General features: G+C 36.2%; 1 protein-coding gene and 1 pseudogene across 4 annotated transcripts in view; one reads left to right on the top strand and one right to left on the bottom strand.

Annotated features, from left to right (window-relative positions):
* The window catches only part of CNTLN (centlein), a 292,701-nt gene that overhangs the window by 260,464 nt on the left and 9,037 nt on the right, over positions 1-23,200 (bottom strand). The window lies entirely within an intron of this gene.
* LOC116570840 lies at positions 59-22,864 on the top strand (annotated as a pseudogene).

Consider the following 23,200-nt stretch of genomic DNA (forward strand, 5'->3'; position numbering starts at 1 on the left):
GAACCCAGATTTCAATCCATGCAAGGCTGTACTAAAACTTCCCACCCTCCCCTTCCCGATGGGGCAATGTCTGAACTTTCATTATTCTGGAGAATTTTTACAATTAGATCTTGAACATCATCCACACCTGCAACAAATCCCACAAGCCAAAAGATCTTCTCTAACAGGAAAAAGTAATCGGAACTTTCACCACTGCATGGAGGTGAGTGAAGGAAAAAGAATAAGGAGGTACTCTAGCTCCTCCCAGCCAGAGTACAGCAGTGAAGGCCTAGCAGAGAGTGGTTAACTCCTGTACCCACACAGCAGTAATGAAAAGCCCTTCCCCACTACTTAGGTATCAACAAAGGCCAAGAAGGTGTCAACAAATACTAAGAAAGGAACCTGAACTTCTAATCTCTTATAAAGAGAAAGAGAGGCACCACTTCTTCCCCTAATGGAGTGATATCAAAGAAAGCCAGCCTAAACAGGTTTAAGTTAAGACATGGAGTCCAACATGTCCAGTTGCAATTAAAAAAAAAAAAAAATCACTCATCATACCAAGAGCCAGGAATATATAAAACTGAATTTTTAAAAAATCAATAGAGGCTAATACCAAGAGGACAGAACTGTTAGAATTATCCAACTAAATTTTTAAGCAAACCATCCTGAAAATGCCTTAACAAGCAATTATAAAGATACAAGAAACAAACTAGAAACCTCAGAAAAGTCACAAAAAGCCTCAGCAAAGAGACAGATGTACAAAGAAAAATCAAATGGAAATTCTAGAAATGAAAAGTACAAAAAAACAAAATAATCCCGCAGAGGACAGAGTAAAGAATCAGTGAACCAGAAAAGAAAAACAGAAGTTAGACGAATAGTTCTTACTTCCCTTAAAGACACCAACATTGTCTCCACAAACATTTCTACAAATCCTCCAACAGATTATAATCATTAATGTTTTTCAAAATTCTAGAAGTTTTTCTCAGGTTTTCAAGGGTTATTTTCTTATAACTCTATAATGCCAAAAATAAAACATCAGCATAAATGAACAAAGTATTAATTATGTTGGACGCAAAAATGTAAAGGACTTTTACACATCAATTACTTTAGAAAAGCAACATTTATAACACTTATAACTAGACTTAGCAACAAGTGTACTGTAATTCCTAGACATTTATGTTTGGTCAAGAATACATCTTTTTACCACATTCAGCCTTTCAAAATAAAATTCCTCATTTTTAAATTTTAAATGCCAAGTCAATTTTAGAATGAAATCCAGAAAATAAAAAGAAACATCCATAGAAAAACCTTGGGCATTCCTACCTTTCATAATTACAAAAACTATATGATTTAAAGGCAGTAAACAACCCAAGTACTCGCAGTTATTTTGAATAATTTCCCAACACTCTGACACCGTATGTATTTTATTCACATGAAATTCTGAAAGTACTCATAGATTTCTTGACCTACTGGCATAGTAAATGAAATTTTATTCACATGAAATTCTAAAAGTACTCATAGATTCTTGACCTACTGGCATAGTAAATGAAATTTTATTCACATGAAATTCTAAAAGTACTCATAGATTTCTTGACCTACAGGCATAGTAAATGAAAGTAATAAAACTATCATTAAGCATCTCCAAGCAGATATCCAAAAAAGAGAAGAAATCAAGAAAAAGGTAGTTCCATGTGCATTACTGTTACACTAGTTTCAGGTATACATAATGATTCAACTTTATATATTATGCTACACTCACAAGTTTCACTACCCTATGTCATCCTACAAAGCTATTACAGTATCAGTGACTGTATTCCCTATGCCATGTTTTTATTCCCATTACTTATTCATTCTATAACTGGTAACCTGTATCTGCTACTCCCCTTCATTCAGTTTGCCCATCCTCCCATTCCCCTCCGCTCTGGCAACCATTAGTTTGCTGTCTATATTTATAGATATGGTTGTTTATTAATTTGGTTTTTTTAGATTCCACATATAAGTGAAATGATATGGTATTTGTCTTTCTCTGATTTATTTCACTTAGCATATATCCTCTAGGTTGATCCATGTCACAAATATGGAGCTTTCATCATTTGTTATAACTGTATAATATTACATTGCACACAGATACCGCATCTTCCTTATTCATTCATCTATCAAAGCACACCTAGGCTGCTTCTATATCTTGCTTATTATATATAATGCTAAAATAAATACAGGGCATTTATCTTTTTAAATTAGTGTCTTTCTTTTCTTTGGATAAATACCCAGTAGTAGAATTATTGGTCATATGGTAATTCTATTTTTAATTTTATGCATAACTTCCATACAGTTTTCCATATTGACTGCACCAGGATGCATTCCTACCAAGAGTACACTAGGGTTCTTTTTTTCCCCATACCCTCACCAACACTTATTTCTTGAATTGTCTTTTTTATTTTAGCCATTCGGACAGGTACAAGGTGATATCCCATTGTGGTTCTGATTTACACTTCCCTGATGATTAGTGATGTTGAGTATTTCTTCATGTCTCTGCTGGACATCTGTATGTCTTCTTTGGAAAAACATACTACCCCAAGCAATCAACCCCTATCAAAACACCAGAAGCATTTTTCACCAAACTAGAATAAATAATACTAAAATTTGTATGGAATCACAAAAGATACCAGAGCGCCAAAGCAATCTTGAGAAAGAAAAGTAAAGCTAGGTATCACAAGATTTCAAGATGTAGTACAAAGCTGCATTAATCAAAACAGTATGGTACTAGCACAAAAAAACAGACACATAGATCAATGGAACAGAATAGAAAGCCCAGAAAAAAATCCCATGTTAATATGGTCAATTAATCCTCAATAAAAGAGGCAAGAATATACAATAGGAAAAGACAGTCTCTTCAATAAATGGTGCTGGGAAATCTAAACAGCAACATGTAAAAGAATGGAACTAGACCACACTTTTCACCATACACAAAAATAAACTCAAAGTACATTAAAGACCTAGATGTGAGACCTAAAAGTGTTTTAGAAAATGTTTAAGCAATAGCTATTTTAAAATTTTCAAGAAAAAAAAAAGGAATTAAGTTTTAAAAATAAAATAACCCCAAGATCTCAGCAGCTTAACACCCAACTACATACAGTTGATTTCCACTAGCACAAGTTAGAGATGGATGGAAAGGGAAAGTGTCTGGCTTTAAGTCACTCAAAGTCCCAGCTTCTGGCATCTTGTGGATCCTTTGAATCCTCTGAATCCCTCTCATTCAGCTGGTAGACAGGACCAGAGAGCTGGTATAAGAGTGCCTGGCCTAAAAAGTATCTTTCCTGTGCCAGGCCTAAAAGTGGGATATATTATTCCCACCCACAATTCATTTGCCAGAATTCAATTGTAATGTCACGCCTAAAGGCAAAAGGAAACTGGAAAACAGCCTAGTTGTATGCCCAGAAAAAAAAGAAAGTAACCCCAGCAGTCTCTGCCATAATAGTATCAGTACCTTATTAGAAGTCTGAAGAAATGGTATAATAATACCTGAAACATTTTCTATACATACTAGTATTCCCTATATTGCAGGTATAGTGGGCTTGACCACAAGGCTGTAAGCATCAAAAGGCTACATTTCCCTTTTTCATCATTGTATTCACAGTGTCTGGTATAACACTTTATCACCCATATGGTTTGCAAATATTTTCTCCCATTCTGTAGTAGCCTTTCACTCTGTGTCCTGTGCTGTTTTATTTTGAGGTAGTCCCACTTCTCTTTTGTTGCTTACACTTTTGGTCATTACCCAGAAATCACATCTAATACCAATGTCATATAGTTAGTCCCTTATGTTTCTTTTTAGTGGTTTTATAGATTTTGGTCTTAAATTTAAATCCTTAACTCCTTTTGAGTTGATTTTTGTGTACAATATAAGAAAGGATTCCAATTTCATTTTTTTGTATGTGAATAGCCAATTTTCCCAACACCACTGTTGAAAAGACTATCTTTTACCCATTTGGCACTATTACAAAAAACTCAGTGACCATGCCTGCATGGATTTATTTCTGAGCTTTCTGTTCTGCTCTATTGGTCTATATGTCTGTTATGATCGTACCATACTCTTTTGAATACTGTCACTTTGTAATATTATCATTTTAATTTTGAAAGCAGTAAGTATGATGCCTCCATATTTGTTCTTGCTCAAAATTGCTTTGGATATTAGAGCCTATTTGTGGTTCCACATTTTAAGATTATTCTTTTTTAAAAAAAAAATGCTATTGCGGGGGCGGGGGGGTGCCTGGGTGGCTCAGTGGATTAAAGCCTCTACCTTCGGCTCAGGTCATGATCCCAAGATCCTGGGATGGAGCCCCGCATCGGGCTGCTCTGCTCTGCAGGGAGCCTGCTTCCCTCCTCCCCCTCTGCCTTCCTCTCTGCCTACTTGTGATCTCTCTGTCAAATTTAAAAAAAAATATTGGGCGCCTGGGTGGCTCAGTGGGTTAAAGCGTCTGCCTTCAGCTCGGGTCATGATCCCAGGATCCTGGGATCGAGCCCCGCATCGGGCTCTCTGCTCAGCAGGGAGCCTGCTTCCTCCTCTCTCTCTGCCCGCCTCTCTGCCTAGTTGTGATTTCTCTCTGTCAAATAAATAAAATATTTTTTTAAATGTTATTGGGATTTTGATAGAGATGGCATTAATTTGTACAGTGTGATGAGTACTATGGACACTTTAATTAAATATTAAGTCTTCCAATCCAGGAACACAGGATATCTTTACATTTAATTATCTTCTTAATTTTTTTCTTTGATGTATTAGTTTTCAGTGTACAGGCCTTTTACCCACTTTAAGTTTATTCCTAAATATTTTATTCTTTTTTATGATATTATAAGGAAATAGCTTTCTTACTTTGCTTTTAGAACAGTTCTTTGTTAGCATATACAAATGCAACTCATTTTTGTATACTGATTTTATATCCTGTAAATTTACCAAATTCACTTTTACCAAGTTTTTCTGTGGAGTCTTTAGGGTTTTCTACATGCAGATTATGTCATCTCCAGAAACAGTTTTCTTCTTTCCAATCTGTTGCCTTTTACTTATTTTGCTTATCTAATTTCTCTGGCTAAGACTTCCAAAACTGTGTTAAGCACAAGTGCAGAAAGTAGGAATCCCTGCATTTGTCCTGCTCTTTAAAAAAGCTTTTAGCTTTTCACCATTAAATATTTTTTGTTAGCTGTCAGCTTTTCATGTGGTTTTTCTTATGCTGAGGTAAACTCCTTCTATAGTTTGTTAAGAGATTTTTATTATGAAATGATGTCAAATTCTGTCAAATGCTTTTTCTGAATCGATATGATCATGTGATTTTTATCCTTCTTTTTTTTTTTTTTTAAAGATTTTATTTATTTATTTGACAGAGAGAAATCACAAGTACACTGAGAGGCAGGCAGAGAGAGAGAGAAGGAAGCAGGCTCCCTGCTGAGCAGAGAGCCCGATGCGGGACTCGATCCCAGGACCCTGAGATCATGACCTGAGCCGAAGGCAGAGGCTTTAACCCACTGAGCCACCCAGGTGCCCCGGTATATGATCCTTTAAAGACCTGTTGAATTTAGGTTGCTAGCATTTTGTTGAGGTTTTTTGCATCAATGTTCATCAGGGATGTTGGTCTGCAGTTTTCTTTTTTCATAGTGTTCTTTTCTAGCTTTGGTATCAGACTAATGCAAGTTTTGTGAAATGAGTTTAGATGTGTTTCCTTTCCTTTGGGTTTCTGGAAGAGTTTAAGTATTAGTATTAATTCTTCTTTAATTTTGGTAGAATTCACCAGTAAAGCCATCTGCTCCTGCGATTTTCCTTGCTAGAAAGTTTTTGATTACTGTTTCAATGTCCTTATTCATTTAAGGTTTTTCAGATTTTCTATTTCTTCATGATTCAGTCTTTGTAGGTTGTTTTCTGAAATTTATCCATTTCTCTTAGGTTATTCAATTTTTTGACATTTATTTTTCATAGTATCTCTTATGCTCCCTTTATCTCAGTGACATCAGTTGTAATGTCTCTTTTTTCATTTCTGAATTTCTTCCTTCGAGTCTTCTTCTTATTCTAGCTAGAGTTGGATCAGTTCTATTGATCTTTTCAAAAAACAAACTCTCAGTTTCATTAATTTTTTCCCAGTTTTTTTTTCTTATTGCTTATATAGTCTCTTTCATTTATTTATGCTCAGTATTTCCTCCCATCTGCCAACTTTTTACTACCTTGTTCTTTTTCATGTTCGTTAGGTGTAAATTTTTTTTAATCTTTCTTCTTTTTTAATGTAGATCTTTACCACTATAAAATTGCCTTTATCTTTTGCTGCATCCCATAATGCTTGGTATATTGTTTTCTTTTTTCTTTTTTTAAGATTTTATTTATTTGACAAAGAGAGACAGCTAAAGAGGAACACAAGCAGAGGGTGTGGGAGAGGGAGAAGCAGGCTTCCCACTGAGTGACACAGGCCTAGACCTCAGGACCCTGGGATCTTGACCTGAGCCTAAGGCAGATGCCTAACAACTGTGTCATCCAGACGTCCCAGTATATTGTTTTCATTTTCACTTGTCTCAAGATATTTTATTTCTTTTGACTTCTGTTTAATCCATTGATCGTGCAGAAGTGTTGTTTAATTTTCATATATTTGTGAATTTTTCAGTTATCCTTTTGCTACTGATCTCTAAGTTCATTCTATTCTCATTAGAAAAAAATACTGATGATTTTATTTTTTTTTATTTGTTGAGACTTGTTACCTAAATGTGATTTACCTTGCAAATGTTCTATCTGCATTTGAGAACAATGTGTGAGTATTCTGCTGCTGTGGGGTAGAATGTATGTTACCTCTCTGTTAGGTCCATTTGGTCATCAATGCTGTTAAAGTCCTCTGTTTCTTTATTGCTGTTCTGTCTGGATATTCCATCTATTGTTGGAAATGGGGTACTGTAGACCCTAGTATTACTGTTTTGTTATCTATTTCTCTCTTTAGATTTGTCAGTGTTTCCTTTATACATTTAGGTGGCCGGATGTTAAGGACAAATTGTTATAATTATTGTATCTTCCTGATGAATTAACTCTTGTCACTATAAAATGACTTTCATTGTATCTGGTAACTTAAAATGTTTTAAAGTCTACTCTGTCTAATATACATTTATTCATTCAGCTATGCTAGGTCTTTAGTTTGGAGAATTAAATGAATTTACATTTAGGGGCACCTGGGTGGCTCAGTGGGTTAGGCCGCTGCGTTCGGCTCAGGTCATGATCTCAGGGTCCTGGGATCAAGTCCCGCATTGGGCTCTCTGCTCAGCAGGGAGCCTGCTTCCTCCTCTCTCTCTGCCTGCCTCTCCATCTACTTGTGATTTCTCTCTGTCAAATAAATAAATAAAATCTTAAAAAAAAAAAAGAATTTACATTTAAAATAATTATTGATAGGTAAGAACTTTATACAGTCATTTTAAGAAATTGTTTTCTCTCTCTTAATTATTTTATTCTTTTCTTCCCTTGCTATCTTCCATTAACATTGTTTGATTTTATGCTTTGATTCCTTTCTTTTTCTTTTGTGTATCTTCCACAGGCATTTTCTTTATGGTTATCAGGATGTTAACATAATACATCTTAAATTGTAACAGTCTGTTACAAGCTGGTAAGAACCTAACTTCAAGCCATACAAAAACTATGTTTACTCTCATCCACACTATTATTGATGATGTCACAATGTTTTCTTATATTGAATAACTGTAAATATTTTACAGTTACAATTATTCTTAAGACTTCTGTCTTGGGACGCCTGGGTGGCTCAGTTGGTTAAGCAGCTGCCTTCGGCTCAGGTCATGATCCCAGCATCCTGGGATCGAGTCCCACATTGGGCTCCTTGCTCAGCAGGGAGCCTGCTTCTTCCTCTGCCTCTGCCTGCCATTCTGTCTGCCTGTGCTCGCTCTCTCTCCCTCTCTCTCTCTGATAAATAAATAAAATCTTAAAAAAAAAAAAATTAAAAAAAAAAAAAAAGACTTCTGTCTTTAACTTTTCTACTAGAGTTAAGTGATTTATACACCACCATTATGGTATTACAGTATCCTGATTCATATAGTCACTTTAGCAGTGAATTTTACTTTTATATACTTTCATGTTGCTCGTTAGTATCCTTTTGTTTCAATGTGAAGAACTCCCTTTAGCATTTCTGGCAAGGCAGTTTTAGCCTTGATGAATGACCTTAGCTTTTGCTTACCTAGGAAAGTCCATTGCTTCTTCATTTTTGAAGAACAGTTTCGCTGGGGATAGTATTCTTAGATGGCGGGGTTTATTTTCTTTCTTCAGAACTTTGAGTATATCATCTCCTCCCTTTTGGCCTGTAAGATTTCTGAGAAATCTACTTATATTCTTATGAAATTCTCTTATATAGGACTACTTTTCCTGCTTTCAAAATTCTCTCTTTGCCTTTGCCCTTTGGCCATTTGATTATACAGCTGACACTTGAACAACCTAGGCACTAGGGATCCTGAGCCCATGCACAATCAAAAATCCACATATAACTTATGATTCCTCCAAAACTTAACAACTAATAACCTAAGCTGACCAGAAGCCTTATCAAGAATAGAAACAGTCAATTAACACATATTTTGTATGTTCTATGTATTATATATCATATTCTTACAATAAAGTTCGAGAAAAGAGAATATTAAAAAAATCAAAGAAGAAAATACACTGATAGTATTCTATTTATGGAAAAAAATCTGCAAAACCTGCACAGTTCAAATTTGTGTTATTCAAGGGTCAACTGGACTTTGATTCTGTGTACAATTCTTTAAGTTCACCCTACTTGGAGTCCTCTGAGCTTCGTCAATATTGATGTCCATTTCCCTACCCAAACTTAACAAAATTTTAGGTCATTAGTTCTTTAAGTAAGCTTTCTCCACCTTTCTCTTTCTTCTGGGACACCCATAATACATATTAAATCATTAATGTTGATCTATAAATTGTTTAGGCTTTCTTCACTTCTTTTCATTCTTTCTTTTTGCTCCTCTAACTGCATAATTTCAAAGGACTTGTCTTCAAATTCACTGATTCTTTCATCTGCTGAATCAAGCTTACTATTAAACCATATAGTGAATTTTCTAGTTGCTACTGTATTTTTCTGGTTCAGAATTTCTATTGTTCTTTTTCTATAGTCTCTCTTAGTTGATATTTCTTTTCTCATGTATCATTCTTTCAATTTCCTTTAATCATCGGTGTTCTCTTGTAACTCGGTGAACTTCTTAAAAATCACTATTATTGTTTGCCAGGCAATTCATAAACGTCCATTTCCTGGGGCGCCTGGGTGGCTCAGTGGGTTAAGCCGCTGACTTCGGCTCAGGTCATGATCTCAGGGTCCTGGGATCGAGTCCCGCATCGGGTTCTCTGCTCAGCAGGGAGCCTGCTTCCCTCTCTCTCTCTCTCTGCCTGCCTCTCTGCTTCCTTGTGATCTCTGCCTGTCAAATAAATAAATAAATAAATAAATTCTTTAAAACAAAAACAAAAACAAAAACGTCCATTTCCTTAGTTAGATTTACTTTATTCCTTGGAGTGTTTAATGTTTCCCCATTCTTCATACTCCTTGTGGTTTTGCACTGCTTTCTGTGCATTTTGAAAAACAGCCACCTCTCCCAAGTCTTTTGAACTGACTTTGACAGGAAAAGATCCCTACCAATAAGCCCAACATGAAATCCTAGGAGCCTCTCAAACAACAAGTACCCACCATTTTTCCTTGTTTTTAACTGTTTCCACCACAGTATGCCAGTTCAATTAGTGCTCCTGGTGAGACAGAGAGCAGCACACTGAAAGTCTAGGATTCTGGAGGCACTCTCCACTCCTCTCCCTCCCTTCTGAGAAGAAGCTCAGTTTCTGTGCTTCTTTAAAAAAATAAATAAATAAATTATTAAATTACACGGTTAACTCATGGTGTACAACAACCAAAAGTTTCAGGACCTCTTAAAACTATTTCCTAACATTACCTTCTTAATATACAAATACACTTACTTATGTTCAAGATATTGATTTCCAATGCCTTATAATTTAGTAGCATTCACTCGCTTGCTCATTCATTCATTCATTCATTCAGCGCCTTTCTGCACTAATACAAGGACTACGTTAAGCACTTGGAAAACATGTATCATATGATCTTTATCCTCACAATGTTCAATCAGAAAGGCAAAAGACTGACACATATAAGTAACAAAATATAAATGCTATTAAAGTAGATTCAGGAAACTACAGACCTATATGAGCAGAATAGGTCTCTGTGTATGATTTACTTAAGGATATTTAATGAATCACAAGAACACAACATCAACTTAAATATGTTTTATTGTGCTCTTATCACTGAGGTAATTTCTGTAAAAGGGAAAAAATACTATAGTTACTATGATATAAAATAAATGCATTAGTATCTCAATATGTTACCTAAACCAGAAAACCAAGTAAGAATCTAATTAACATCCTCTCATCTAATTTCAAATCAATAATCAGCATAAGAAGCTATTCAAGCAACTGAAAGCAAAAAAAAAAAAAAGAGAGAGAACTTTACCCCACATGATTAGAAATGTTTCTGGTAAACTCACTTAAGTTTATTGTTCTATGTCATGTGATCTACAAGCAATCCTGCCCACCAAACCACCTCTCTCCATCCATCCTCAGGTACAGTAACAAAAAAAGCAAATTCAGTGAATCAGGGAAACATCTAGGTAGGAATTAATTACATCATCAAAAAGAGATTTTTGAAGCTCCTAAGTATATAAAGTCCACCCACAAATTTCTGCTCCATCACTAAAGCAAAAGAAATGGAAATGCAAATTTCCAATTACACAATTTTCATTATTTTTAAACTTTTAAACTTAACAATACTTTTATGATGCACTTTCTTCTTTGAGTTTATGCTTAATGGTGACTTCAAGAACTGCTGGTGACTCCTTCAAGAATACTATTCTGGGGGCACCTGGGTGGCTCAGTGGGTTAAAGCCTCTGCCTTCGGCTCAGGTCATGATCCCAGGGTCCTGGGATCAAGCCCCACATCGGGCTCTCTGCTCAGCAGGGAGTCTGCTTCCTCCTCTCTCTCTGTCTGCCTCTCTGCCTACTTGTGATCTCTGTCTGTCAAATAAATAAATAAATCTTTAAAAAAAAATACTATTCTGATTCTCTTCATATTTTACTCTGTTCCACTCACACAGCTTAGAGTATCTCTAGTGAAAGCAGTAAAAATCATAATACAGAATGTTAAGGCAGTGCTACTCAAAACGCGTAACTGTGAATTGGTTATTACTGCTTTACTATGAAATAAGGCAAAACAAGTAACAACTTTCTCAAAGAAAGCGTAAGTTTTAATTTACATCCCGGCACATGATCTTTACTGTTTGTTAAGAACACAAGTCGGCAGACCACATTTAGACCACTGCCCTAAGACATTTAAATGAATGCAAAATAATAGAAAAGAACAGAAAGTATGTAAAAACGAATTAGAATAGTAGCAAATGCAATAAGTAAAGAGAGAGATGGATTTGTAGACAGGAAAACAAATAAATGTAGTGGAAGAAATAGACTAACAAGCTATAGCCCTTCTCTGAAAAAATAAGTAGCAGCAAAGAAACGCAATAAGTCACTTCCTGGGATTCTCTGTCATCACAGGTGAATGACAAACTGCAATACCTTAAGGCAGAGCTACACAAAATGGAGGACTGTTAGAAAAGCCCATAAAATTATTTACATAATTTTAGTAAGCAAATTAATTAATTAATTTAGTAAGCAAATTAAATAATTTCAGTAAGCAAAATAACAGCAGTTTCTACTGTTCTTTTTTTTTTTTTTTAAGATTTTATTTATTCATTTGACACAGAGAGATCACAAGTAGGCAGAGAGGCAGGCAGAGAGAGAGAGAGAGGAGGAAGCAGGCTCCCCGCGGAGCAGAGAACCCGATGCGGGACTCGATCCCAGGACCCAGAGATCATGACCTGAGCCGAAGGCAGCGGCTTAACCCACTGAGCCACCCAGGCGCCCAGTTTCTACTGTTCTATTTCAACCTCAAAATAATGTATTACAAAATTTAAAAAGTCAGGATGAAGTCTGTGTCTAAGACAAAGGTAATGAACTTTGGCTATACACATTTATAGTTATTCAAAGAAAGTTGAGTAATTCAAGTTTCTATAGTTCCTAATGTACTGATATTCTATGAAACTCCACGTTACTGTTTCTTAAACATTTATCATCCTACCTACTGAAGTGGCAATGTTACCTTATGCATTCAAAGATAAAATACAGTGGCAATATCTTATGGCACTAATAATATACCGAAGTGAGGTTTATATGTAATGGCAAGGCAACTGCATTTGTAGGGCTAATAAACAAGTGATATATCCAAAATGTGATATACTGCTTTTGGCAGTAGTTCATAATAAAGTCATAAAATGATAGGTAAACTCAAAATATAAAATAGTATTTTCTAGGGGCACCTGGGTGGTTCAGTGGGTTGAAGCCTGTGCCTTCGGCTCAGGTCATGATCTCAGGGTCCTGGGATTGAGCCCCGCATCCGGCTCTCTGCTCAGCAGGGAGCCTGCTTCCCCCTCTCTCTCTGCCTGCCTCTCTGCCTACTTGTGATCTCTGTCTGTCAAATAAATAAATAAAATCTAAAAAAAAATAAAAATAAAAATAAAAAATATAATAGTATTTCCTACAAATTCATAAGGAAAATACAATATATACAAATGTTTTCTATTTGTGTCATATTATTCTTTTTTTTTTTTTTTTTTTTTTTTTTTAATCAGAGAGAGAAGGGGAGAGAGCGAGGACAGGCAGACAGATTGGCAGGCAGAGGCAGAGGGAGAAGCAGGCTCCCTGCCGAGCAAGGAGCCCGATGCGGGACTCGATCGCAGGACGCTGGGATCATGACCTGAGCCGAAGGCAGCCGCTTAACCAACTGAGCCACCCAGGCGTCCCTGTGTCATATTATTCTATTGGGAAATCAAAATTTTATTTTCAATAATAAACTTCTTTTTAGAATTAGTGAAACTGTTTTTACATCTTTTTTCAGAGATCAAGGAAAGAATTACACTAATATGAATATACTCATCACAGTACTCAGCAAACTCTATCACAAATTGTCTCTACAAATTTTTCTCTGACTAGACAGTACTCTAGACAGCTAGGCACAGAGCTATCTTTATCTAACTTTCAGCACAGTGTCTGACACTCAGACAACACTCAGTTGATATTCATTGAGTGAGTAAATTTGGTAGAAATATTTACTTTAGTGATGGCTATACATTTCTGAATTTCATAATCTGGTTTCCTTGCAACATCTGATAGCCTCCAGACAACCAAATCCAAAGGTAATAAGGTTCTTTGAGGTATATATTAAAAAGGTCTTAGAGGCACCTGGCTGTGTCAGTTGGTAGAACACCTGACTGTTGATCTCAAGGTTGTGAATTTGAAGCCCATGTTAAATGCAGAGATTACTTAAAAATAAATCTTAAAGGAGCACCTGGGTGGCCCAGTGAGTTAAGCCTCTGCCGTTGGCTCAGGTTATGATCTCAGGGTCCTGGGATCAAGCCTACATCAGGCTCTCTGCTCAGTGGGGAGCCTGCTTCCCCCTCTCTCTGCCTGCCTCTCTGCCTACTTGTGATCTCTCTCTCCATGTCAAATAAATAAAACCTTATAAATCAATCAATCAATCTTAAGGAAAAAAAAGAAAAAAAAAACTTTAAAAAAATCCTAGAATTTTCATTAGTTACCTTTACCCTAAACTCTATAAATCATATTCTTTGGTGCCTTAAATATTGCTTTGTCTCAAAGTGAAGATATAAAACAGAATTCACGTTTAAAAAAGAAATCAGTAAGATATTCAGAGCTGAAATACCAAGAGCCTAGACAGAGAGAATGGAAATTAAGGACAGAGAGGAATTACTGGATCTGACTGACAAAAAGAGAAAGTGACTGAGGTTGGTTGGTTAAGCCTCTGACTCTTGATTTTTGGCTCAGGTCTTGACTTAGGGTTGTGAGATAGAGCCCTCCATCAGGCTCTGTGCTGGGTGTGGAGCCTGCTTGGGAATTTCTCTCTCCCATTCTCTCTGGCACTCCCTCACACACTCTCTTTTTCTCTCTCTCAAAAAAAAAAAAAAGAAAAAACAGAGAGAGAGAGAGAGAAAGTAACTGAACATTGGAATTGATTTTCTTCAAAAAGAGACCAAATAGTATCAAAGATTACCTTCAAGATGTGAAATTTAGAGAAAAGAAGAAAATGGTATGCTTGCAATACTAAAATAGTTATATAGTTAAAAAAAAAAAGTTATATAGTTAAAAAAAAAAAAAAGCCTCAAAGGAGAAGCCATTAAGTTCTATAAATAATATACTGAATTTGAAGGGCACTACAGGACATGAATTAGAAATGCCATAGGAAAAGGATATAGAAAGATATATAAAAGAAAAAGTCCAGGGGCGCCTAGGTGGCTCAGTCATTAAGTGTCTGCCTTTCAGCTCCGGTCATGATCCCAGAATCCTGGTTTCAAGCCCTGCATCGGGCTCTCTGCTCTGTGGGAAGCCTGCTTCTCCCTCTCCCACTCCCCCTGCTTGTGTTCCATCTCTCACTCTGTATCTCTGTTAAACAAATAAATAAAATCTTAAAAAAAAAAAAAGAAAGAAAAGAAAAAATCCACATAAAAGAATATAAAATGGCTCTCAGACTTCAGTCATGCATAATAAGAAAAATGGAAGTTAAAACTATTTCAGGATATCATTTTTTACCTTTCAGATACACAAGAATACAAAAATTTGAAAACAATGTGATGGCGAGGATGTGGGGAAAATAGGCACCTTCTTACATTGCTAGTAGAAATATAAATTGGCCCAATTTGGTAATACCTATCAAAATTACAACTCTACAAATATTTTGTAAGTTTTGAGCTAGTGTATAAATCTATCTTTAACAAATTCTCCCAAAATTTAGGAGCTTACAACAATACTGAAAGCCTGACATCTGTCATGACGATGAGCTCTACTGACCCATTCCCTACTGAAACTGGTGAACGTTATTTTAAAAGTCACTGAAAACTTCTGTAATGGTCCTAAGGGCAAATGAAGAAATATCTTTTCAAGAAAATCTCCAAAAAAATCAGTAAGAAAGGCAACCATTTATAGAAATTAAAAGGGAAAAAACTGGGAAACTCACAAGTATGAGGAAATTAAACCCACTCCTAAATAAACACTAGGTCAAAGAGGAAATTTAAAAAAAAAACAGAAAATACTTTGAGATGAATGAAAATGAAAACACAAAATATCAAAACATAGATATAGCTAAAGCAATGCTCAGATGAAAATTTATGGCTCTAAATAACTATATTAAGGAAGAAGAAAGGTCTAAAGTCAATAACCTACTGTTCCACCATTAGTGAAAAAGTAAGAGCTAACAAAATCTAAAGCAAGCAAAAAGGAAGAATAATAAAGATTAGGGAAATATTAATGAAACAGAATTAGAAAAGCAACAGAAAAAACTGATGAAACCAAAGGCTGTTTTTATTTTTAAAGACTGATCAATAAAACTGAGAAGGTTTTACCTAGGTTGGCCACAATAGAGAGAGAAGTCACCAATCAGAATCAGAAATAAAAAAAGAGGGTATTACCACCAATGTAATAAAAATGAAAAGGATTATAAAGGAATGCTATGAAAAATTATATGCCAGCAAAATAGACAACCTAGAAAAAAAGACAAATTCCTAAAAAGACACAAATTAACAAAACTGACTCAAGAAAAAAGTAGAAAACCTGAACCAATCTATTCAATTAGCAATTAAAAAATTATCCACAAAGCCCAGGACTGGAGGGGTTTATGGCTGAATTCCATCAAACATTTAAAGAACAACTAATACCAGCTTTTCAATAAACCTTCTGAAAAAAATAAAAGAAAGGAAACACTTCTCATCCCGTAAGTCCCATATTACCCTAATATAAAAAACAAAGACATCATGAGGGAAAAAAAAAAAAAAGGCAACGACAGACTAATACCTCTTATGAACACATAAAAGTCCTCAACAAAATACTAACAAACCAAATCCAACAACATTTCAAAAAAATTATACATGATAACCACCAAATGGAATTTACCCCAGGAATATAAAGTTATCTGAAAATCAATTAAGGTAATACATTGTAGAATGGAAAACAAAAAACACACAATCATCTCAATATACAAAGAACATACATTTGAGGGCACCTGTGGGGCTCAGTCAGTTGACTGACTGCCTTCAGCTCAGGTCATGATCTTGGGAGTCCTAGGAGCAAGTGCCGCATCAGGCTCCCTGCTCAGCAGGGAGTCTGCTTCTCCTTCTAACCCTCCCCCGTCTTGTGCTCTCTCTCTAATTCTCTCTATTTCAAAATAAAAAAAGTAAAATCTTTTTTACAATTTTTAAAAATACATTTGACAAAATCCAACAACCTTTGGATTAAAAAAACAAACTATATGAATAGATGGGAACTTCCTAAACCGGCCAAAGGACACCTATGAAAACCCCACAGATAACATTACACCTAATGGTAAAGGACTGCATGCTTTCTCCCTGTGACCAAGAATAGAACAGGGATTTAAAAAAATAATAATAGGGGCGCCTGGGTGGCTCAGTGTGTTAAAGCCTCTGCCTTCAGCTCAGGTCATGATCCCAGGGTCCTGGGATGGAGCCCTGCATCGGGCTCTCTGCTCGGCAGAAGCCTGCTTCCTCCTCTCTCTCTTTCTGCCTGCCTCTCCGCCTACAGACAGATTTCTGTCTGTCAAATAAATAAATAAAATATTAAATATTATTATTATTATTATTATTATAAAACAAGGATGTTGGCTCTGGCCTCATCCGTTCAACAATGTACTGGAGTTCTCACCGGGCAAGTAGGCAAGAGAAAGAAAGAAAACACATCAAGGTTAAATGGAAGAAGCAAAACTATCTATATTTATAGATAATACGATCTTACAGAAAATCCTAAAGAATCCACTAAAAAATGAATTAGAATAAATGAGTTCAGTACACTTGCAGGTTACAAGATCAATATGCAGAAATCAATTGTAATCTACACAGTTACACTAACCAATCTGAAAATAAGGTTAAGAAAATAATTCCATCTATAACAGAATCATAAATAGTAAAATACTTAGAAATAAATTTATCCAAAACAGTGCAAAATAAAAACATTGTCAAAAGAAATTTTAGACTAAAAATTGGAAAAGATCCCACATTCATGATATAGAAATTTAACATTGTTAAGATAGCAATAGTCCCCAAACTGATCTACAAATTCAACATAATCCCTATCAGAATTCTAGATCACTTCTTTGTAGAAATTGATAAACTGACAGTAAAATTCACTTGGAATTATAAGGGACCCAGAATAGCCAAAACACTCTTGAAAACAAAGAAGCAGGATTCACTCCTGGTTTCAAACCTAGTACACAACAACAGTCATCAGGACAGTTTAACACTAGAATGAGAATGGACATACAAACCAATAGAATAGCACTGAGAATTCAAGAAAAAAAACTCATGCATCCCTGGTCAACCTATTTTTAACAAATGCAAGACCATCCAAGGTGGGGGCGGGATGGGGGGGCGGTGGTTGGAGCACGCGCAGATAGTCTTTTCAGCAGGCACTGGGACATCTGGCTATCCACATGCAAAAGAATGAAGCTGGATCCTTAATTTATAACATTTACAAAACTTAACTCAAAATGGATCAAAGACAGAAATGCACTATTATTACTGTGTGTGAGGAAGGGATAGGAATAGCTGGAGACAGGAGTGAGAGGGAGACTCCCCATCGCATATTCTTTAACGCTTTTAAAATGCTGAATCATATAATCATATAGCCATATTAGCTAATCAAAAAAATTAAAAAATTTAAAGATAATATATATTAAAAAGTCACAAAAAGTTAAAGAATTCCAGTTAATAGAGAAGAAATAAAAAACACATAAAATCACAACTTTTGGCTCCTAATGAAATAGTAAGTTCAGATAATCAATGTATACTCAAATTAGGTGAAACGCTGATAGAGAAGTGAACACTTGCAGGGCACCAGTACATTAATGTATTTACTTTCTAGATTACCTGTTGGCCATAAGGTAAAAATACAACTTTATAATGGAGGGATCAGACTGTCATCACGTTAATGCACTAAGACTATCATTACTGAAAGAAGCACAATCAGACAATATGTGCTTTCATTTGCGATATGCTACGAAGCAATTTATGAAATATTTGCCAAAAAAGTTGAACCTGAACATAATCAAGCTTTAGATTTACCTTTCAATTTGTAATAATTAAAGAATAGAAGTCTTAGTGATAACACAAGGAAGCAATCAAGTGAATCCAGAATACAAGACCTACTAAAGGATAACTAACAACCACGGTGGTTTAACAAGCTGATGCCATTAAAAAGAAGAAGAATACAGAATGTTCAAGACTAAAGAGACACTGATCAAAGTTATCACAAAAAGATCTGGATAATGGGGAGCCTGGGTGGCTCAGTGGGTTAAGCCGCTGCCTTCGGCTCAGGTCATGATCTCAGGGTCCTGTGATAGAGTCCCACATCGGGCTCTCTGCTCAGCAGGGGGCCTGCTTCCCTTCCTCTCTCTGCCTGCTTCTATGCCTACTTATAATCTCTGTCAAATAAATAAATTATTAAAAAAAAAAAAAGATCTGGATAAGACACTATGTGCTTTCTGATATGATAAGAATTATATAATTATACCTCAAAGATTTTTGCCAAAACATGAGATCTGAATAAGTCTTTAGGTCTAATATCAAGGGTATGGTAACTATAGGATACAGACTATTACAATCAGAAAAATCCAAAATGTGAGAAACTCCACAGGATAAATGGACCAATTTATTATTATTATTTTAAGTTTCAAAGAGAGGGGCGCCTGGCTGGTTCAGTTGCTTAAGCATCCAACTCTTGATTTCAGCTTGTGATTTCAGGTCATGATCTCAGAATTGTGGGATCAAGCCTCCCACTGGGCTCCATACTCCTTGCTCAGTGGGGAGCCTGCTTAAGATTCACTGTTTCTCTCTGCCCCTCCCCCCACTCAAATAAAGAAATCTTTAAAAAAATAAATAGAGTTGCAAACTGCGTTTGAGTCCTCATAGGAGCAAACTAACTTTTTTTTTTTTTTTTTTTTGGAGAAAGAGCATGAGCAGAGGTGGGAGGTGGGAGAGAGAGAAAGAGAATCTCAAGCAGGCTCCACATTCAGCACCCCAGAACCAACCAAGTTTTTAAATAAGTATGAGCCTGGGTGGCTCAGTCAGTTAACACTCTGACTCTTGATTTTAGGTCTGGTCATGATCTCAAGTGTCATGAAATCGAGCCCCGTGTTGGGCTCCACGCTTGCTTGAGATTCTCTCTCTCCCTCTCTCTCTGCTCTTTCACCCCTGTTCAGGCTCTCTCTCATGTGTTCTCCCTCAAAAAAAAAAAATAATAATAATAATAATAATAATAATAATAATAGAAGAAAAAGAGTTATGAGACTATTGGAGAAATCTGAAAACTGACTGGATATTTGACTGTATTCAGGAATAATCACAAAACTCTCAACTATGACCCCATGGTTTTATTAAAAAGAAAACTTATCATGGGTGCCTGGGTGGCTCAGTCATTAAGCAGCTGTCTCGGATGAGGTCATGATATCAGAGTCCTGGGATCAAGACCCATATCCTGCTCCCTGCTCCACGGGAAGCCTGCTTCTCCCTCTTCTGCTCCCCCTGCTTGTGTTCCCTCTCCCTCACTCTGTGTCTCTCTCTGTCAAATAAATAAATAAAATATTTTTTTAAAAAAAGAACCCTTATTGTTTAGAGATAGAATCAATCCTCATTCAAGGACTCAGAATTTGTGAATTTGCTTATTCACTAAAATTCATTTATAAGCCTAAAATCAATACTCACGCCATTTTTCAGTCATATGCAGGCATGCCCGATGTGGCAAAAATTTAAGTCACTCAAACCACATGTTGCCAGCAGAGGTTAGACAAGGGGATGTTCTGTTTCAGTTCTCATACCATTGACAAGTGTTCTCATGTTCTATTTAGTGCCACATTTTTCACAATTTTGCACTTTTGTTGTTGATTTCACTGTTAAAAATGATCACCAGGCACAATGCTGAAATGTTATGAAGTGTTCCCAAGTGTTAAGAAAACTGTGATGTGCCTTTTGAAGTAAAGAATGTATTAGACAACTTTTGCTCAAGCATGAGTTATAGGGTATCATGAGTTCAACAGTAATGAATCAACAATACATATTATATAAGATAGGTCTTTAAAGAGAAACATACCTAAAAAAATGTTATATGTTGACCAGCTGACAAGAAGTTGTGCCAAAAGCTCACAGAAACCTAAACCTTTACTTCCCCACAAGAAGTGGTCCAGTGTCGGCTAATTCAATGTTTTCAAAGACTTTATAGAACATAACTGCTGTGAATAACATGAACTGACTATAAACACGTATGTAATCGTGGATGATATCTGGGATTTGTTTCAGAATAATCCATTACTGGTAGACAGAGCAGACAAGAAGGAAGTAGATGTTTACTGATAAAATAAGGTTGGTCATGTGTTGATAACTGTTTAAGCTGGATGAGGAGCAAACATGGAAGTTCATTAAAATATTATCTCTGCCTTTGCATCTAATTGAAATATTCCATAATAAAAAGTAAAACACATAAACACAAATATATGGACCAGCAAACCTCGTTTTACTGTGCTTTACTATATTATGCTTTGCAGATACCAAGTTTTTCAAAAACGGAAGGTTTGTCAAAATCCTATATGAAATTAAGTCTATTGGTACTATTTTTTCCAACAGTATTTGCTCACTTCATGTCTCTGTGTCACATTTGGTAATTCTTGCAACATTTCAAACCCTTATAACTGTTTTAGGGCACCACAGACCACATGCATGTAAGATGGCAAACTTAATTGATAAATATGTGTGCTGACTGCTCCCCGACTGGCCATTCCCCCATATCTTTCCCTCTCCTCACACCTCCCTATTCCCTGAGACACAAGAATACTGAAATTAAGCCAGTTAATAACCTTACAGACGTCACTAGTGTCCCAGTGAAAGGAAGAGCTGTACATCTCTTTTGAAATCAAAAGCGAGAAATAATTAAGCTTGGTGAAAAAGGCATGTCAAAAGCCAAGACAGGCCAAAAGCTAGGCTTCCTGCACCAAACAGTTAGCCAAGTTGTAAATGCAAAGGAGAAGTTCTTGAGGGAATTAAAGTTTCTACTCCAGTGAACACATGAATGATAAGAAAGCTAAACAGCCTTCCTGCTGATATGGAGAAAGTTTTAATGGGTCTGGACAGAAGATTAAACCAGCTACAACATTCCCTTAAGCCAAAGCCTAATCCAGAGCAAGACCCTAACTCTCTTCAATTCTGTGAAGCTGAGAGAAGTAAAGAAGCTACCAAAGAAAAATCTGAAGCTGGCAGAGGTTGGTTCATGATATTGAAGGAAAGAAATCATCACCATGACCTGAAAGTGCAAGGCGAAGCAGCAGGTGCTAATGGACAAGCTATACCAAATTATCCAGAAGATCTAGCTAAGAGAATTAATAAAGGTGGCTATACTAAATGACAGATCTTCAGTATAGATGAAACAGCCTTCTATTGGAAGAAGATGCAATCTAGAACTTCCACAGCTAGAGAGAAGTCAATGCCTAGCTTCAAAACTTCAAAGGACAGGCTGACTCTACTTTGGGGCTAACACATCTGCTGACTTTAAGTTGAAACCAATGCTCATTTACCATTTTTGAAAAACATAGAGCCATTAAGAATTACACTAAATCTACTTCTCCTGTCCTCAATAAATGGAACAACAAAGTCTGGATGACAGTACATCCATTTACAACATGCTTTACTGAATATTTTAAAGCCATGTTGAAAACAACTGCTCAAAAAAAAAAAAAAAAGAAGATTCCTTTCAAAATGTTACTGCTCACTGACAATCTACCTGGTCACCTAAGAGCTCTGATGGACAATGTTTTAATGCCTATTAACACAACATACATTTTGAAGCCCATGGATCAAGGAGTGATTTTAACTCTCAAGTCTTATAATTGAAGAAATAGATTTCATAAGGCTAGAGCTGCCATAGATCATGATTTTTCTGATGGCTCTAGGCAATGTCATTTGAAAAGCTTCTGGAAAGAATTCACCATTCTAGATCCCATGAAGAACAGTCATGATTCATGGAAGAGGTCAGAATACCAACATTACCAAGAGTTTGGACAAAGTTGATTCCAACCCTCATGGATGATTTTGAAGGATTTAAGACTTTGGTGGAAGAAGTAATTGCAGGTATGGTGGAAACTGCAAGACAACTAGAATTAGAAGTCGAGTCTGAAGATGTGACTGAACTGCTGCAATTAACAGATGATGAGTTGCTGCTTACAGATGAACAAAGAATGTGGTTTCTTGAGAGGATTCCTGGTGATGATGCCATAAGATTGTTGAAATGACAACAAAGGATTTATGAATCTTTCAGTTTGAAAGAACTGACTCCAATTTTGAAAGAAATTCTCCTGCGGATAAAATGGTATCAAACAGCATTGCATGCTATAGAGAAATCTTTCAGGAAAGGAAGAGTCAGCTGATGTGGCAAACTTCATTGTTGTCTTACTTTAAGAAACTGTAACAGCCACCCCAACTGTTAGTAAATACCAACCTGATCACTCAGCAGCCATCAACATCAAAGCAACACCCTCCACCAGAAAAAGATTACAACTTATTGGAAGCTCAGATGATGTTTAACATTTTTTTAGCATTAAAGATTTTTTTTGGGGGGGGGAACCAATATAGTATTTTTAAATTAAGGTATATACGTTGTTTTTCTAGACATAATGCTACTGCACACTAACAGACTACAGTATAGTGTAAACATAATTTTTATAAGCACTATCAAAAATTCCAGGGCACTGGGTGGCTCAGTTAGTTAAGTGTTTGCCTTTGGCTCTGGTCATGACCCTCAGGGTCCTGGTATCAAGGAGTTCCATGTTAAGCTCTCTGCTCTGTGGGGAAGCATGAGAGAGCCCAGCAGAGGGACCTTCTGCAAAACCACAGGCCTGTGCCTTTCAAAAACGTCAGTGTCCTGAAACACCAAGGAAAAAGAATTGCTGCAGACCGCCGGACAAGAGAGAGACTGGACAACTAAGTCAGACACAAGCCAAGGGTGTCCCTTTGCCACTGGGGACAC

Source organism: Mustela erminea, chromosome 12 (assembly GCF_009829155.1).
Source record: "Mustela erminea isolate mMusErm1 chromosome 12, mMusErm1.Pri, whole genome shotgun sequence".
Lineage (NCBI taxonomy): Eukaryota > Metazoa > Chordata > Mammalia > Carnivora > Mustelidae > Mustela > Mustela erminea.